General features: G+C 34.5%; 1 protein-coding gene across 4 annotated transcripts in view; it reads right to left on the bottom strand.

Annotated features, from left to right (window-relative positions):
• LOC135220899 (uncharacterized) overlaps positions 1 to 16,416 on the bottom strand; it is a 133,849-nt gene that overhangs the window by 39,374 nt on the left and 78,059 nt on the right. The window lies entirely within an intron of this gene.

Genomic DNA, 16,416 nt, shown 5'->3' with positions numbered 1-16,416 from the left:
GTTTACTTCTGCATGGGAGTTCGTGAGAGATGAATGGGTCAGAGCCAGTGAGAAACTTGACTCTCTCCACTATGGCGTACAGCGTCACCGATGAGCGCAGATTGTGAATTGCTACGTAACATCTCTTCTCAGGTGTCGGGCGAGGTGAAACACGAATGTTGGGCTCTGGTCCAGCGGCCAAACAAGAGGTTCTTCTCTTCTTTCTGCTTATTTGTATCTGCCAGCCGCCAGGCCCCTCAAGATCACTCTCATCTGCATCTACGATGGGGGGTTGGGGGGGAGAGATAGGGTGGGGAGGATCAGAGGGCTGGTAATCTTCACCGGAGGTCTATCTTCTACCGAGGCACTGGGGAGGGAGGGGAGGTTGGGAGACCAACAATCCCCTCAGAACGGCCTATAGGTGAATGGGGCACTTCCGTGTTGCTGGGAGGCGAGGAAAAACTGGATGCCGCATTCATAGGAATCTGGTGGCTATCTGTGAGATTGTCTATCGATCCCTGCACTCCTTTGATCACTTCCCAGAATCCGTGTGAGATTATTTGTTTCCACCGTTTTAAGACTGTCTAGGGATTCCTGAAGTCCTTTGATCACGTCCCAGATACTTGATAATTTATCATTTGTCTCCTCGATTTTTTCTGAGTTTTTTCCCATTATTTCTGAGAGGGATTTTGTTGTTTGGAAGGCATTTTCTGCCGTGTGGTACACCGCAGGTAGGCTTAGGTCAGCAGGCACCTTTGGAGGCAGATTGTAAGGGTCATCGGCGTAGATTTCCACCGAGCAGGTCCTTAGCCACTTAGTGATATATGATATTTTCTTGTGAGAGGACAAGTTCTTCGCGGATCGCGCCTTGAGAATGCTCTCTGGTATCCGATCTTTGCATTTCGTATATGCAACGTTGATTTCCTCATCGGAGAAGGCATATATATACATGAGTACTAGATATTTGTATATATACATATATATGTAACATGAATAACTTGATCACGAAGTATATAAAACGTGATGCTATGTATAAATAAAGGATTTTTGCCACGAAGGAAAAATATGAAAAAGCGAGATAGCCAAGTACTTTCGGTCCTGTTCGGACCCTTTACTGAGGCTAACTGATTTTAAAAAGAACAACGTGCTTTTTTTCAAAATGTACTGTTTTCTGGAAGAATCACTTGTTTACTGCGGGTATCCTTCAAGGTGTGGCTAGCCTCTGGCGGCTTCTCCTTTCTGTAGAGTGAAAATCGCCCTTATGGCTAATCTGGAAGGGTCAGTTTGTATATTAAGCCTTCTTTTGACTATGTTGTTCTTTGTAAAATCAGTTTGCCTCAGTAAAGGGTCCGAACAGGACCGAAAGTACTTGGCTATCTCGCTTTTTCATTTTTTTCCTTCGTGTCAAAAAACCTTTATTTATATATGTAACATATACAGTATATACATAAATTTAAAAACAAAGAACTGTAATAGCACCGAAGGCTTTCAATGTTATAGGAAACTATCATCTTAGAATCTCAACCGAATCCTTTAAATCTTTTAATATACTGCACACTATAAAATAATACGTTTATTTTTATCATCATTTCTTATACTGTAAATTTTGTAATATTAAATACTGATCATAGTCTCTAGAGTTAAGTGGAACTGTAGATATATTTATGTCACAGAAGATTTATATCATATTTTGGCCAATTGTGGACTTATGAACTGGTTGACTAATATTGATAATTCAGTCATCCTTTTCCATTAATATCATCCATATATATATTTCATGTTCATTTCTTCGTTCGCCAGTAATAAACCACCCTCCCCCTCCCCCCAACTTTTAGAAAATAGATGTCGCCCCTGAATAGCACTAACGAGTTAGGCTATTTACCCCCTCCCTCCAAAAATAATCTATACTAATTTCACCATACAGAACTTTTATTTTCCATAGAAAACAAAGGTTCTATTGCATAAAAATCGAATTTCATTTCATGCATCGCTTGGATTTCCACGAATTTTTTTTCGACTAATTGCCGGTACCAAATGACTGTACAAATCGTAATCACTTGAATTTCCCAGCCAGTAGGCGGCCACCGGGAAAGGTAGAATCACAAAGGACTAAAATGGCCGTGAAATATTTTTGCTTTATGTTTTGTATCAGCACGTTCGGATCAATTTGGATGGGATGGAACAGCATTGCGCTGACTTGCTGAGTTCAGAGGGAATGGGTGAGAAGGAAAGAAAAAGGAAATACATGGGGAGGTAGTAAAAGAAAGATACATGCATAACGCTTTGAACTTCATGATTTATATATATATATATATATATATATATATATATATATATATATATATATACTTACCTATATCACGATACTACTATATGTCTTTATATAATTCATATGTGTTTGTATCAGCGTCAATAGACTTCCATCCTTCTCGTGGTCAGCAACATGACCTCGTTCTGATACTCTGCATGCAGGTTCGAATCCTGCCGCGGAGGTCAGAATTTCTCCATGCTTTAGCTTTGGGATCTCAGTCTTTGTAGTGACAAGCGTTTTCAAAAAGTGTGAAGAATTATATATAATATATATATATATATATATATATATATATATATATATATATATATATATATATAGTGTGTGTGTGTGTGTGTGTATCTATATATATATATATATATATATATATATATATATATATATATATATATATATATATATATAATATATATAGATATAATATATATATATATATATATATATATATATATATATATATATTAAAATGTTTTAAGTGTTAGATTGATAATTTTGAATTTGATAAGGAATTGAAATTTCTCACCCAACTAATTTACGTCATTTTCATTTGCAGATATATGTAGTGGATAGAAGATTTTGGTCCTTACGATTAGATGCTTCACTATCTGTGTAAGAAAAACTGTGTGAGAAATGTTAAGGGCCTGGATGTTATCACATGAAGGAGTATGTAAATAAGGTGTGCATAGCTTGTTACTATGATACAGATTCACATTTAGGTTAATCATAGCGTTGTATTTACTAAATTATGATGAAAATTATTTTGTGGTTTTAATCAACATAGAATGGTAATTTTTGTTTTCAGATGATTATGATGACCAAACTAATGTTTATTGTTTTACTTTTTTATCTTCTTGTGTAACAGCTATAAAACCCGGTACCATGATGTAACGGCAAATAAATACATCCTTTTCGCTTAGAAATATCTTACAATGATTTAATTTTGCAATTCAACAAAATCTTCTGGCAATAAGAGTAATACGTATATAATATTATTTCAGCCGTTGCTCCTTATCACCTCAGAGGTTCTCAGACTGTGTAGTTCGGATATTTTCTGTTATGCTTGTAAGTATATATATATATATATATATATAATTATATATTATATATATATATATATAATATATTATATATTGAATATATAATATATATATTATACACATATGTATATGTGTAGATTTACATAAATACTAACACACATACGTACATTATCCGCATTGTGAAGTCTGAGAACGTTTGTAAAACTAAGGAATAGTGGCTGAAATAGTACCTGCACGGAGGCAATGAAGGATACTTCCTGGGGATAGACGAGAGATCTAAAAAAAAAAAAAAAAAAAAAAAAAATAACTGTGGTCAGAGTTGTTTGCACTCTTCTCTAACTTGTTCTTTGCCGTGATTGGGTCACAGGAACCGAGAGAAATATCTCGCTCGTTAAGCTCAAAAGACAGACCCAAAGTTATCATCTCTTCGACAGCAGTACAGTCTTCCTTGATTTTCTTCCAGTTTTCTAGACTAATGCGTCACTCACTCTCCCATCATATGTACTTTCTTATATCCCATTCGAGATCATAAATTGTCTAATGACTGACTAACAACCAACGATTACTTGCAGAGAGAGTAATTTTCTTTCGTATCTTAGGTTTTGCTACCATATGGATACAAATTTTACAGCGTTGATTAAGGATGCTGTAACGTAAATATACAAAACACTCAGCTGGGCTCCTTATTTAGAGTGATAACATAATTCAGGGTATATAATATGTTGTCTATCGGACTAGACAGTTGTATAAGTGTACCTTCACTGACGATCGTCATATTTGGAAGGACAAACAAATCCAAACGATTTAACTGCCATACTTATCTGATACTGGACCTGTTCATTTAAATGACATTTGAGAGAGAGAGAGAGAGAGAGAGAGAGAGAGAGAGAGAGAGAGAGAAAAAAAAATTTTGTACGAAGAATCTAATGCGATATCCAACACCGAGAGAAGAGTTATTGTACAAGTGCATGTGCACTTGAACTGCAGCCAAGCCTTCTCAGATTACAGAGAAGAACGGTTACAAGGTGTTCTTGAAGCAACCGGATACATCTCGAGGAGTCCTCCTTCTGTAACATGAGACCCTCTATTAGGGTATGGGCGTCCTGGGAAAGCCCTTTATGATATTTTAACCTAAATTATGGCTCCCTTAAGAACTCCCGTGAATAACCTCCATTAGAAAATTACAAGCCTCCGGTGGCTGAGACGAGGTGGAGAGTGGCGGTCGGGACTCTTTCTGGGATCACCATTTAGAAGAAGAAAACTCTGATGGAGAGGCAAGAAATCACTAGACCTATAGTATTGAAAGTTTACATTTTGGTGACAACCACAACACTGATCGAATATATATATATATATATATATATATATATATATATATATATATATATATATATATATATATACTATATATATATATATATATATATATACTATATATATATATATATATATATATATGTGTGTGTGTGTGTGTGTGTGTGTGTGTGTATAGAAATTAGGAAATATCCTGTGGTGAATAAATCCTGTGGCGGATAACCAATTTCATGTAAAATGAAGAAAAGCACATAATTCTAAGTCTAAAAGTAATCATCATAAAGGAAACTTATAAGGAAAACATAAAACTTGTGATCCCTTCGGTAGAAAAATAGCCGGGGAGGAAAGTAGAACATAATTCTTTGTTCTCTTTCCCTTTATTAGTCTAATGAACAGCATTAGGGGGAGGGTGTGTGGGGATTTGCCTCTTACAGTGTGCCTTGTGAGCTGCACGGTAGATACTATTCTATTTCTTTTCTTTTTTTCTTACAGCCTCCGTGTACCCGCAGCTGCATTACTTCCAGCCTTTCCATTTGCATCGGCTCCTTTTGTCCCCCATCCAGGGATTTCGTCTACTAATGTGGCTTTCTGGTGACATCTGGCAACTCTCCGTGGCTTTTCCGACCACAGGCTACGGCACTGAGGAATGAAATTTTTCCCTTGGCCTTTTTATGTTTTATTATGAAAATAAAGTTATAAAACATATCCTGTTTATTTATGGAAGTGAATGTTATTGAAATCCTTTAGTTTTCGTCGTCATATACTTTATGTTGAGCTAGTGACGTGTAGTTTATTTTTTTGCGTCACGAAAAATAAATCTACATCGGAAAATACACATTCTAACTATTAAATCATAAATAACTTTAACAAATCAGACGAACTGCTTATGGTAACACTGCTAAAAGCCAATGTTGTGAAGAAAAAACGGCATCGCTGCCCCATCTCGATGTTCAGCTTCCTTAACTTTAACTGGTCCAATTTCCATCCTTCTTTTAGGAATATTTATGAGAGCCTCGAAATACGACGCAATGGGCTCGTTAAACTAATTCATAATCATTCGTCAGAAAACTCTTTTCCTTCCTTCGAGAGACAAAATTCACTTCAGAGTTCTCGTTGATTATCTTGGAGAAATTCCAACGGCTGACTGAAATATCGCAAGCAAGGCTCATTCTTTTCGAGCGCTGTTAATTAGTATTGCTTCTTGGAATTGGAATATAGAATTTAGGCCAAATGCTAAGCACTGGGACCTATGAGGTCACTTAGAGCTGAAAATAATATTAAGACAATTGTCAGGAGAAGCTGGAAAGTAAGATGGAAGAAAGCGAATATGAACGAAGGTATAGTAAAAGGAGCCTTGTTCCAAGGACCCTTCCAAAAAGAAACCAAAGGACCATAGGAAACAAAACAAAGTAAAATGTCTATAACTGAGATAAAGATAACCCAGTCTCATGAGAGAGAGAGAGAGAGAGACCCGGGCGAAGAGGACTGACGAGGGATGAGATTGAGGAGAAGGAAGATGCTGGACGAGAGAGAGAGAGAGAGAGAGAGAGAGAAATGATAAGTAAAAAATATAAGACAAGTGACGACTACATGAATTTGATAAAGATGCCTGTTGCAAGAATTCATGAATTTCGGTGCTTGCGTATGTGCATTTTTATACTCGTAAATGTATATATATAGATATATATATATATATATAGATATATATACATATATATTACATATATATATATATATATTATATACATATATATATATATATCTATATATATGTATATATATATATATATATAGATATATATATAATTACAGTCATATATACATATCATTATTATACATATAATTAATATACATACTATATATAATATATATATATATAATAATTAATTATTATTTTATTAATAACATAAACCATTAGTAGAGGTGAATAATAACCCTATGCCATTCTCCTTGGCTGCGAACAACTTGTCAGTTAACTATTGCACTATGGCATAATCGGGCATCACTGCATATGGTATTCTAACTCATGTACGTGTGTCTATGTACAGTCGTGCATGTAAGTAAAACGCTCCTATACACACGTGTGTCCAGGCTGAGAGTAATGGAAAATCAACACATGCACCGAGACGAGGGCGCTTACGACGGGTGAGAAAATACGAGCTCGCACAGTTTACATTAGCATTCGCTTTTAGATGAGTGTCACTAGTGAATGAATACTATGGGTGAAAATAAAGGGTAGAAAAAGAGCTAAGGTGATTGGTGGACTCATTAACTTCTTTTGATAAAAGTATGAGAGCGGACGAGTGCGAATAATTCCATACGTTCGTAATATCAAGTGCAACATGAAATTAAGGAAAGAAATGGCAAACACTATGTGGCAGAGCATTTACAGCAAGAAAAACGATAAAAAGATTTTGAAAAATATTCAGGAAAAGGTATTATTTTATTATTATTATTATTATTATTATTATTATTATTATTATTATTATTATTATTATTATTATTCAGAAGACGAACCCTATTCATATGGAAGAAGCCCATAGGGTCGCTGACTTGAAATTCTAGCTTCCAAAGATTATGGCGATCAGTAGAGAGAATTAACAGAAGATAATTGGAAATACGGGAAGAAGAGATCAGTTATTAGAACAGGATAAATAAATCAACAGATTACTAATGAAATAAGTAAAAATGTAAGTAAATTAGATTATGGCGATCATTAGAAAGAAGTAACAGAAGGTATTAGGAAATACGGAAAGAAGAGATCAGTTAATAGAACAGGATAAATAAATCAACAGATTACTAGATGAAATTAATAGAAATGTAGGTAAATTATTAAAGATCACAACGAAATCCATAACTTCAAGACCTTTGTGAAGATAAATGAGCCATGGCCATCATCTATTGTAGCCCTGTAAGAACCTTTGGCCATTTTCTACGTGAATGCGTGAGCCTTACTTCTCTTCTCCTTCCTTCTTCCCGGGAAGGTGAGGGCTAAAGTACCAGAGAAGCCTTTATCACGAAAATAAACGCTGCTGATGATCATGATAAAGAAACAATAACCTCCGGTTATAATGCACTCTATGAGTTCCCGTTCCTGAGGATTCGCTCGAGCACTCGTTTATTATCAACTGATTTATTTATTAGTTTTGCTATGTGTTTGGTTACTGAGATCATTCTCTAGGTGATGAAGTTGTAATCATATATATATATATATATATATATAATATATATATATATATATATATATATATATGTGTGTGTGTGTGTGTGTGTGTGTGTGCGTGTGTACATATATATATATATATATATATATATATATATATATATATATATATATATATATATATATACGATATACGATCCACTATACTCCGTTTTTTTCCATCTGTCCATCCGCCTGTGGTGTTTTCGCATGGTAACACTGCGTCCCGGGCTTTAAATAGTTACGGTATGTGTAAGTTGCAGGTAAATAAAAGGATATCTGGGTGTACATTTGCAACTGAAAAGTGTTTTAATCCTTTATTGTATGCGAATTACACCGTTAATATTCGAAATAGGGTTATTATTATGGTTGAATGTAGGCTGAATGTAACTATCTAAAGCCTGGGCTGCAGTGTTACCATACGCATACACCACAGGCGGATGGACAGATGGAAAAAAACAGAGTATAGTAACTATTTTACAAGTATCTCGTGTAACTATAATAACCACAGAGCCCTCCTAACTTCCCTATTTCTGCACTCTTTGGATACGCTTGCCACTACAAAGCCAAAGATCCGAATTTATTCATTTTTCATATATTAATTTATCTAGACTATTCGCTTGGCGATGAACTGATAAATAAGTTAAGTATACCTTAGATTAACCAGATCGCTGAGCTGATTAACAGCTTTCCTAGGGCTGACCTGAAGGATTAGATTGGTTAGTTAGCAACGGGACCTACAGCTTATTGTGGGATCTGAACCACATTAAATCAAGAAATTAATTTCTAATCACCAGAAATAAATTCCTCTGGTTCCGCATTGGCAGCAGCGGCGAGCGAACTCGGGTTACCGAATTGATAGGCTAGTAGGCAACCCACTCGTCCAATGATGAACATATAACAATATATATGGATTCTGCTGGTCACTTTTTGCCAGATATGTATGTAATTGTAATAAGTACAATGCCCTCCCAACTTCTCTAATCCTTCACAGTTTCTGGGTATGTTTGTCGTCACGAAGCCTAGGCTCCAAATAAAAGAACATGAAGAAATTCTGACGGCCGTAAGCAGGATTCGAACTGCATCCAGTGTATCAGAACGAGGTCAAACCTCGTCCGGAGTATTGGAACGAGGTCACGTTACCAACTTGACCACGATAAAGCTCTGGTCTGATTAAAAGTAAAAAAGGACCCCGCAATTTATCCATGATGTTTTTCAGAGTGACTGGACATCGCATCAGTCCACCTCATTTGTTTGTGATATTTATTTACAACAAAATGTCAATTCTACTTGGAAATATCAAGCATTAGAACTCGTCCAGAACGTCATTTGTGAGGAACTTTCTCCAGTACTGTAGGGAAAGACGAGGATGTGTAGATCCTCACATGAGAAAAGAAGGAGGTGGAAGAGTTTGAGAAACACAGGCTTAACCGAAGCGGCTTCACTGAGTGGAAGTTACTCAGAAACTTCTCCCCTCACTTCTCTAGTTCCTTTTCAGTGAAGTTGGAGGATTTTATCTATTTATCTATCTGTCTATGCACACAGAAACATATCCACACACACACACATAAACAAACATTATATATATATATATATATATATATATATATATATATATATATATATATATATATATATATATCAAGAGCATAGACAGGGTAACAGATTTAAATTTTCGGTTTTTAGGAAACCTACAAATGTATGTTCTTACATTCACTTTTACTCCAATCACCATTTGAAAGTTAAACTCTCTGTATTCTCTTCCATGTTTTTAAGAGCTTTAAGAATTTGTTTTCCTGAATTTTTAGAAGACGAGATTACCAAGATTTATGATATTGCTTTTAAATTGAAGTATCCGGCATTTTTAGTTGATGTTGCTTTAAGAAAGGCCAAGAAAACATTTTATGCAGTGGACCATGTACAGGCTTTTGACCCAAGTAATTTGCTTGTTTTACCTTTTGACAACAGGTTTCTTTCTTTGCCAAAAATGTTTAAAGTTTTTAATGTTAACGTTGTTTTTAGTAACACTCAGTCTGTAAGAACAATTTTATTAAGGAACTCTCCAAATTTACAAACGGGTTGCATTTACGAAATTCCATGCAGAGATTGTGATAAAAAATATATTGGTCAAAGTGGCAAACTACTGGCATCAAGATTAAATCAACAAAAATATTGTGTACGTGTAGGAAGTACATCGAGTGGTCTCTTTTTACATATGAATAATTTTAATCACGCAATTAATTGGAACAATTCAATGGAAATTTTATTTTGTAAAGACATTATTAAAAGAAATATTATAGAATCTAGTATAATAAAATATAAGTCAAGTAGTGTTTTTAATATTAGCAACGGACAATATAAACTAGATAACTGGCTTACGAAATGTATTGTTGACAACTTCGTAACTATGTAATTGACTGCTTAGTAGTTCCATTTCCATTTGTTGTTGTCCTTTAAGTGTAATTCTAGGCTGTGGACCATTTGCTTCTTGACTAGGCTGTTTGATTGTTCTGTATTTTACTTTTTTGTTTTTATGTTTACCTTTGATGATTTCAAAGCTATTTTTCATTCTTTTATATATTGTACCCTGATGAGGTGTATCAAGAATACACGAAAGCGCTAGGTACTGCTGTTTTTCATTTTTCCTGCTGGCTCTTGATATACGTACAATCTTCACGCGTTACTTGTGATCGTATCCTATATATATATATATATATATATATATATATATATATATATATATATATATATTAATATATGTATGCATTAAGCTTCAAATGTCCTTTAACATCCAATTCCCTCTGTCTCGGAATTAATATATTTTCATATATGTTAACCGGAGGGGATTTTTTTCAGTTGAAAATGGGGTAACCACGAGAGGACGAAATTAGTAATCAACAAAATAATTCCCCTTCGGTTAACATATATGAAAATATATTAATTCCGAGGCTGGGCAAATTGGATGTTAAAGGACATTTGTAGCTTAGTGCATGTATATGAATCACGGTGATGTGATAAAAAAAATTTATATATGTATAATATATATATATATATATACATATATATAATATATATATATGTGTGTGTGTGTGTGTGTGTGTGTGTATCTATATATATATGATGTATATTTAATAAATATATATATGTGTGTGTGTGTGCGTGTTTGTGTACACATGCATACATATACACACACTTTAAAAAAATATATATATATTATATATGTGTGTGTGTGTGTGGTGTCTGTGTGTGTGTGTGTGTGTATGTGGCTGGGTGGGTGGGTGTGTAGTATAATAAGTGTATCTATAACCTGTGTGGCAATATTTCTTTCGGATACAATTACAGTAGCTGAATGTTAATGCAATTTCCTCCTTACTTTCATTTCCAGAAATGTCAAGATTATAAGGTTTATTTGACTTTTCCTTTCTTAGAGATGTGGCGGAGGTCCGGGAAGAGGGTAGAGTGTTTATATAGCCTGTAAAGTCATGAATTTCAGCACGCCAGGAAGACCTACTTCCGTGATAAAGGAAAAAAAAAAAAAAGAGATCGAGTTGGAGTTAATATCATTAGGGCGCTCTCACCCATACGTTACGTTTATGCTTAGAGGAACAAACCGTTACCGCCAGGATAATACCCTCTTCTTCCTGTTGAAAAAATTCTTTATTGGCCAAAAAGTTGACTTTCTTTTTTTACACCACAAGGTGGGACGAATTGAAGTCAACCAATAATTTGATTTAATTCTCTAGGGCCACATTCTGCCACGTGAAAAAAGTATATGCATATTCATGCTTCAAAAATCACAGTAGATGCACGCGACGTCAGTATATACTAAGCACAGGAAAATGTGGTATTCGCTGATATACATAGATAAATATATATGATATATATATTATATAAAGAGAGATTATATAAGTAAGACGAGGAGATAACAGAGATATAATAAGTTATACTGATAATATATACACATATATATCAATACAGATATATATTCGTATATGATATGTATATATATATATATAATATATATATATCTAATCTATATGCCTATAATCTCTACCTCCCCCTCTATCCGTCTCTCTCCTTTCTCTTCTCCTTTCTTCACTCTTCTTTCCTTCCTTTTTTTTTTTTTTTTTTTTTTTTTCTACCTCCCCCCTCCTTATATATATTATATTACATATATATATACATATATTATTATGTTATATATAATGTATTTTATATATATATATAATATATATATATATAATATATACTAATGTATATTATACATATATATAATATATCTACATAAATATATATATATATATATATATATATATATATATATATATATATATATATGTGTGTGTGTGTGTGTGTGTGTGTGTATGCTTAAAAAATCACAGTAGATGCACGTGACTTCATGATATAAGCGAATACCAGAAGAAAATAATAGGCAGAAATTCTAACCGAGCGCTTTCGTCCTTTAATGAGACTTTTTTTTTCGCTTAGACAATGTTTCATTAAAGGACGAAAGCGCTCGGTTAGAATTTCTACATATTATTTTTCCTATGGTATTCGCTTATATATATATATATATATATATATATATATATATATATATATATATATATATATATATATATATATATATATATATATATATATATATATATATATATATATATATATCTGATAAAGGGAGCCCATAAAAACACCAAAATGTAGAGAGAAAAGTACTATATTTCAGAGACTGCTGTCTCTCTCTTCAGGTCATATACCTGAAGAGAGAGACAGCAGTCTCTGAAATATAGTACTTTTCTCTCTACATTTTGGTGTTTTATGGGCTCCTTTTATTAGATGGAATTCTGTTGTTACAGAACCATTTTTGCCAGGCATATATATATATATATATATACTATATAATATATATATATCTATATATATATATATATATATATATGTATGTATTTAGCTGAAGCCACATTGTAACTTGAAAATGTTCTGATCTTGAAAGTGCTAAGTACGTACCTCTTTCTTTTATTGATGCCATGATATTAAGTGACATAGGAGCATATATATATATATATATATAATATATATATATATATATATATATATATATATTTGTGTGTGTGTTTGTGTGTGCATGTGTGTGTATGTGTCCAGCAGTAAGGTCGCAGAAAAGGAAGCGAATGCGCATTGACCACATAACAAGAGACGATCTCAAAAGAAGAAAGAAGAAAATACAGGAAATTAACGCAAATCATTGAGGAAACCCGAGTGAAATAATCAAGCAAATTAAGAATTGCAAATCAATGGAGTCGCTGAATGAGAAAGTTTTCGCTTCGCAGAACAATACAAACTAAGAATAGAACAATAACAAAGAAGAAGCAACAAGAAGGGAGACAGACAGACAGACAGATAAAGATGATGATGATGATGACGGATATCGTTGTAAAGTTAAATGACGCATCAGCAGAATTTTGACAACGGGCCAATTTATTATATTTATAATCTCCTCCCCCCACCCCTCTCAACCCCCAACCTCATCCCGTTCCTCATATCCCGCTGCGAAGAGACAGCTAAGTCAGTCAGTCGCTGGTGCTACCCAGATTAAATCCAAATTAAGATTCGTTGTTCCGAGAGAAGCAGTCTGTCCCTCCTGCCAGTCTTTCGTGATAACGTATCATTAAGAAGGCTAAAATAACAAATGAGTTCGAGGGCACATCCTTCTCAAAATAATGATGTTAAGCAGGATGAAGTTTCCCATCACCATTAACGACAGTAGTCTCACAAGGGGAAAATTAGAGCTTTAATGGGTTTCTGGCCAGAAAATCTTTTCCGTGTTGGATTTGATACAAAAGCTGCTGCAGGTTAGAAAATGAAGAAACAATATGACGAGCGAGAGACAAACTATGTTTTTTTAATTATACGAATCAACTCACGGACGAACAGACAGACGCTGAACCGAACCAAAAACCACGACCTCCTTGTGGGAGATCATGACTCTGTGCAAGGTCGCAGTCTCAACATATAACAAAGTGTAATTTCGTTTAAATCCTGCGTTTGTGAGAGCTTCGCTTATTTCCTCTTCTTGTAAAGCATCATGGGGAATAATGGCCCTCTTATTAACAACAACAAAGCGTCGTTGTCAATCCCAGATGCTATCATAAGAATGCAGACACGTCCCAGTGAGTCTACATAAAAAGCTAGTGTGTTGTGCTGAGTGATCTGAAGGATGTTGCCCGATTGTATCCTCTGTTTTCGTGAACAGTAATTATCGTTATTACACGTATTAAACTTTTAGTGCATTCATGTGGGAAAAGTAAAAAGTAAAGCCAGCAAGATTCCAAAGAATGAACAGTCTATACGTAAAAGGAAAACCAAAGAAAACATTGAAAGAGTCAAGTGATATAAATACTGAAAAAAAAACTACTGATTATTTGTCTGTAACTACCCCTTCAAAGAGACTAAGATTTTAATTACTTCTGTAAACCCACTTTCTGTGCAAGTATGTAGCATCCTGCATGTCTGCGCAACTCGAAGCCCTGCCTTGGAAACATAACGAAAGGCAGAAAGTTCTTCATTCTAGATTTCATGGTTTGAAGTAGAGTTTGCAAACCGGAAATGGCATTATGCATTATATACAAGGCTATCAATTGATCACCGAGAACACAACGCGAATGGAAATGGAAGCAGTTCGGCCGGTGGGAGGAAAGTGTAACAATGAGGGTGAAAGAGAACAAAGCAAAACAGTCATAAGAAAAATGGCCTCCGTCTGTAGACGAACTTCATTGACGTGAAGGGAATAGTGAGAACTAAGCTTTCCAGAAGTTACATAATAAAGGGAAATAACAGAACAACAGGACTCACACAGGTGCATGAAAAGGACACCTTGATGAGCAAAAAATGAAAAAATGATATTGAGATACATGAAAGTCCATCTCGCATATTGCACGTCGACCTACCGAAGACTGATCACTGGCTAGGGAAGGTGGATCCCTGTAGGCCTAAAAGCTTACGAACGAAGTGTGCTTATGAATACTGAAGAAAGCTCAAGAACGAATAGAAAATAAGGGAATGTTCAAACCAATTCTCTCTTTAACGACAGCAGCATTGTGGTCATGCCATTGCGCCTAACCCTAAATGAGCGGATAAAACCTCTAGTGTGTTTTGCTCTTTGTTAGCGAGTCTTTGGTTGTTCTGAATGGTTTTAGGGATTACAGAGGTGCTCTATGGAGGCCGGGAGTTTTCAGGAAAGGCATAAGAATCTTTTTCTATCATGACTTGCTATTAACTGACTTTCACCACAATGATGATGTCTATAGTAATAGCAACTACCATTGAATCTATTACATCAGACGATTGTAACAAATACAATGTGTAACAATTAGAGCGGAACTTACTAAATGCAGTCATCGCCTTATCCGTGTTGCAGTCAGTGCTTACAGCAATATTTAAAATCATCTATAGGATACCTGGGCCGGAAAAATGGTAGTTGTACAATACAAAAGAAATAACTAGTTATGTAATACCTCTGATTTTCTTATGTATTTGTATATTAGTTAGTACTAAATGAAGCTCATATTCCATCAGTGAGTAAACGCTGCATTAACGATGAAACAAACTTCAACTAGAACCAAGAGTTGTCTTAAAAAGCTCCTTCCTAAATTTAATTCTTAGAATTGTGGGTATAAGAAGAATAACAGCAATCTTAGCGTTATTGATATAATAAGCAAAATATTTTACTATATTCACGTGAATACAAACCAACGATTGGCCGCACACCAACCAGTAACAATGTCGATAACAATGGACTGTGGAGAAGAAATGATCCCCGAAAACTGCAATGAGAAGATGTTGGCTAGTTGGCAAAAACGAGGAGAGGTTGAATAACGATACCGAAGAAGGAGTATACTCCAGTCAATTCGCTGCTCAGATCCAAATTGCTGCTCTATAGAAAGAGAGAGAGAGAGTGAGACGAGAGAAGTGAAAAGCTTGCTTGTTTTCTTGAAAACTATTCAGAAATCAATCTTTAAATGTGCTTTTTACGTATTCATTTACAGTACGTATATGTTTATGTACACATACATACACACACACGCACACATTTGTATATATATACATATATATACATATACATACATACATATATATATATATATATATATATATATATATATATATATATATATATCATGGATTATATAAAATATATATAAATATATATATATATATATATATACTATATACATCCTATATAAATAAATATATATAGATATATATGTGTGTGTGTGTGTGTGTTGAATTGAATCAAGAATTTAGGCCAAAGACCAAGCACTGGGTCTTATCAGGTCATTCAGCGCTGAAACGGAAATTGACAGTAAAAAGTTTGAAAGGTGTAACAGGAGGAAAAGCTTGCAGTTATGTTATGAATCAATTGTTAGGAGAGGGTGGAAAGTAAGATGGAAGAGAATATGAAAGGAAGCACAATAAAAGGAACGGAAGTGGTTGCAGCTGGGGGCCAAAGGCACGCTGCAAAGAACCTTAAGTAATGCCTACAGTGCACCGCATGAGATACACTGACGGCACTA

Source organism: Macrobrachium nipponense, chromosome 2, assembly GCF_015104395.2.
Source record: "Macrobrachium nipponense isolate FS-2020 chromosome 2, ASM1510439v2, whole genome shotgun sequence".
NCBI lineage: Eukaryota > Metazoa > Arthropoda > Malacostraca > Decapoda > Palaemonidae > Macrobrachium > Macrobrachium nipponense.
The sequence above is the reverse complement of the archived record's forward strand: the minus strand, read 5'-3'. Positions and strand labels throughout refer to the sequence as shown.